We start from the raw sequence: 3,612 nt of genomic DNA, 5'->3' as shown, positions 1-3,612 counted from the left end.
TTTCTACATACATGAAATTATAAATACAATAAATTAAGATTATTTCAAACTATGTATCATACTTCATTAAAGTTTTGTCCTTCTTACAGGTGCTGGATACCTCTGCTTGAATGTGTTTCGGGCATCTCACCACCAGCATGTTCAAAAACTATCTCCATATCTTTTCTATCTTGGCCTCCACAAATTCTCCGTGTTAATTAGTTTATCATTCACATTGATATCAAAGCCAGATGTCTGGAAATTACCCTCTATTTCTTCCTGTTCCTCATATTTCATATTCAAGTTTCCTGGTGAAGATTTAATAAGATCGTATCAAAGGATATGTATGAAGACTTCATTTTATTTGTTTCTTCAGATTCTAAGAATCTGAGAGCAGTGATTCTGCATTATTCCTGTTTGTCTAGCCAACAGGAACTATAAAACTAAACAGTAAATGTTAATGTTAAACTTTATTTTTTTTCAGGAAAAAAAATTCACTCAGGAATAGTGCATACCAACCATTACTTATATAAATATATTATTTTATTTATCAGCATATAGGCTTCTCTGTTAGTTGGCCTAATCCTACTCAAATAATTTTTATTAGATAAATATCAGCATAATGTGCCTTCTTCATTAATTGAATCAGTAATGTTAAGCTCCTTCAACTCAGTAGTTTGGAAATTTATTTATGATGGCATAAATCAGATCTTAAATTACTCTGGTTTTGCAAAAATATGTTCTTGGAAATTGAATAGCACATGATTATTTCTGACTCCACTACTGGAAAAATTGTAGATGGTCACAATATACCAAGACCATGGCCAAATGGAGTTTGATTCTTTTGATACTTTCTATTTCTATATGTCTTGAATTCAACCAGTGTAATTCCTTAGGTGGTTTTTATTTGTTTACTAGAGGCCCAGTGCATGACATTTGTGCACTGGGGAGGGCTCCCTCAGCCCGGCTTGTGTCCTCTCACAGTTGGGGACCCCTTGGGGGATGTCCGCCTGCCAGCTTAGGCACACTCCCAGGATCCTTAGTGCTGCCTCAGAGGTGGGAGAGGCTCCCACCACTGCCACTGAACTCGCCAAGGCATGAGCCAGGCTTCTGACTGAGCAACACTCCCCCTGTGGGAGTGTACTGACCACCAGGGGGCAGCTCCTGCATGAGTTTCTGCCCCCTGGTGGTCAGTGCACATTATAGCAACCAGTCATTCTGCTGTTCAGTTGATTTGCATATTAGGGTTTTATTATATAGGAGTTTTTTCAGTCTGAAATTGCAGTAAAACACAAGTAATAACATCAAGTTAATGTCATTTTGACTAAAAATATACAATGCTAAGCCAGATGTACCTATTTATCAAAAGCATATTAAGTAACTGCTATTAAAACCATTATACTTTCTGAGAAAAAGCAATATTAAATTTCCCATGAATATCAAGTGAATTTTGAAAAAATCAACAGTAGGAGGAACATATTACAAAAAAAGGAAACTATAATATAAAAATGGCATTTTATCTATCATCCTTTAATTTATTATTGTTGAACTAACAAGTGGGGAAAACAACTTAAGCAGTGCATTGTGTTAACTAAAAACTGTGCATATTTATCATCTGTATAAAAAATGTCTAAGATGTTTGAAATGTTTATAAAGCTGTTATGTTTAGAAAAATCCCATCTTTGCCTGTGCTTCCAGGTAAGGGACCATTCAGGAGAGAATTTTACATTCCTTGATGCAACTTTACTTTCCAACAGCTGAGAAGTCATAATTAAAATATTTGGTTTTCACACACATAGGAAACATCTTTTCATACACTTCTTCCCTTAGTATCATTATTGGTAGATAATTAAATACCATTTGAATTGATTGATTTATTTAAAATACAGTAAAAAACAAAAGGGACATTAATAATCGCTTAACAGATAGTTATCCTTCCTATATTCCCTAAGAATGTAAAAAGCTGCTCTGATCCTGGAATTGCTTGCCAATGAATGCATTAAGAATTCTGAAATCCAGCATAATGTTAAATTTAATTATAATGTTAAATCTCATTATTTTGTTGAGGATTTCTGTGGGCCTTGAGCTATTAGTACATTTATTTTGGTTAGTTTGCTTAGAAGTGCCAAATTTCACCTTCCTAATAATCTTCCCTACCCTCAATATTTTCATAAGAAGATAGAAATTCTGTTTAACACACACATGCACCCAGAAATTTATGAATGTGGACAGCAATATAATATTGATTATTAGCTCTTCTAGCTCCTGACACCAGAACATAAGACTTCCACATGACTTTGTTAAATCTTTTCAGCTCTACTTTTAACAACAAAATTCTAGAAGTTGACTACAGCAGGCCTTTGAATAATGTCATTGTATTCAACTTTGCTTTGTTGTTTTGGTATAACAATGATGAGACCCCCCAAAAATTTGTTCTATCAGTTCTACTTTCTGTGTGGAGTTTGACTGTTCTCCCATGTCTGTGTGGGTTTTCTCCAGGAACTCCTGTTTTTCCCCACATCCCAAAGTGCACATGAGGTGAATTAGTGTGTCTAAATTGTCCCAGCCTGAGTGCGTGTTGGTGTGCGTGAGTGGTGTGAGTGGTCCAGCGATGGAAAGGCGTTGCGTACAGATTGGGTGCCTGCCTCATACCTTGAGCTTCTGGGATAAGCTCCAGCCATTCTCTACCCTGAACTGGAATAAATAGGCTGGAAAAGAATGAAGAGGAGAATGTGTATATCTCCTCAATGTCTGCTTTATTTTGGTCAATCTCCAGTGTTTTTAAAACTTTTTTTTAATATGAACTTTATAAATGTAACTTTGCTACTAAAACTTGAACTTTTTGTGTGATTTTACTTGCAGGTTTCCTTGGGTTTCTTTTGATGGAAGATGTTGTATGTTCCTCCATCAATCAATGTGAATGTCTACCAGGATGGTCTGTAAAAAAAATCAAGCTTTGGTTCCTAACTTTGAATCAGGCCTCAGCTTTCTCTCTAGTATCTGAATGCTAGGAGAAAGCTGAAACACAAGCAGAGTCTATAGGGAAATTTAAAAAGTCTATTTTGATAATTGAGAATTTGCCACAAACCTAACACTGAGAAATGAGTACAAAAGCTTAATCTTCCTATAGGTTTTTCCTTTTCAAACTGGATTTGAATACATTTCAGGAAATGAGTATGGTTATATTAGGAGGTTCAGAATGCCCAACATAAATCTTACATATTTCTGGAAGATCAATATTATCTGATATTCTGCAATAACCAAATACTATTTTTAATATATTAAAAATTGATTTCAGAGAGAAAGATGAGAGAAATAGAAACATCAAAGATGAGAATCATTGATTGGCTGCCTCCTGCACACCCCCTACTGGGGATCAAGTCTGCAACCCAGGCATGTGCCATGATGGGGAATTGAACCACGACTTCCTGGTTCGTAGGGCGGCACTCAACCACTGAGCAACACAGGCAGAGATAAAATATTATTTTTATATTAATTTTTAGAGTAGAATGAATGTTTGAATTATACTATGTTTTAATTATACAGTGATAATTACATGGTTACACTAAAGCACATTCATCATTGCTAGATATGTTTGAGTCAAAATAAAATTAATTGCACAATAAATAATTA

Source organism: Myotis nattereri (assembly GCF_964212035.1).
Source record: "Myotis nattereri genome assembly, chromosome: 1".
Taxonomy (NCBI): domain Eukaryota; kingdom Metazoa; phylum Chordata; class Mammalia; order Chiroptera; family Vespertilionidae; genus Myotis; species Myotis nattereri.
Note: the sequence above shows the minus strand (reverse complement) of the source record.